Here is an 883-nt window from a genome sequence, read left to right on the forward strand (position 1 = left end):
TATGCTTTGGATAATTATTATTTTAATCATTTTTAAAATTTTTAATAACTACATGATTAGAAGAAGCATTTCACTACACCTTTAACATATTCAGTAACATACTCCAGAGCAAGACTCCAACTCTTTCACAAGTTGCTCTAAGTTTCTAGATTCACAGTTGAATTAATAGAGTTATACTATATTGAACTCAGTATAAGCCCTATAAGACATAAAATTGAATGAGTTTTTGCCTTTAAAAAAAGACCTCCATTTAATTTTAGAATATATTGTTCCTTGCAAAAATACTCATTGTTTTTGCTACTAACACAGGATGTTGGCACATGCATCTCTAATCTGTATGTATCTGATTATTACTTGGTGCCTGTGTATATCTATGAAGTCTCCAGGTAGATTTCAATGGTAATGTTTATCACCTCTACTAATTAACATGGCATAACTTTCCAAGCTTCCTCCTCAAATATAATACATTTTTTAAAATTTGTTGATTTGTGTGTGTGTATGTGTGTGTGTGTATCACACAGAACATGCCACTCAACTATACACCTACTTTCCAGATGGCACCCTCCCATAGCCTCCCTTCCCCCACTAGAGCCCTAATACTCTGATATCCCTGCTACTGTGTTGTCAGCACCCCAGCCATTCCCCACTACTTGTCCATCTGGTGAATCTAGTCAGCCTACCTAGAGGTCATTGTTTTAGGAAGGTCAGCTGTTCCTCATCCAGCAGCTATCAGTTTGACTTGATTGTGGTGGATGATCTTTTTGATGTGTGTCTGTATGCAGTTTGCAAGTACCTTGTGAAAATTTTTGCATCTATGTTCATTAAGGTATGGGTCTATAGTTTTCTTTTTTGGTTGTATCTTTACCTGGCTTTGGTATTAGAG

This window comes from Nannospalax galili, unplaced genomic scaffold, assembly GCF_000622305.1.
Source record: "Nannospalax galili isolate Female #2095 unplaced genomic scaffold, S.galili_v1.0 scaffold324, whole genome shotgun sequence".
In the NCBI taxonomy this organism is placed as follows: domain Eukaryota; kingdom Metazoa; phylum Chordata; class Mammalia; order Rodentia; family Spalacidae; genus Nannospalax; species Nannospalax galili.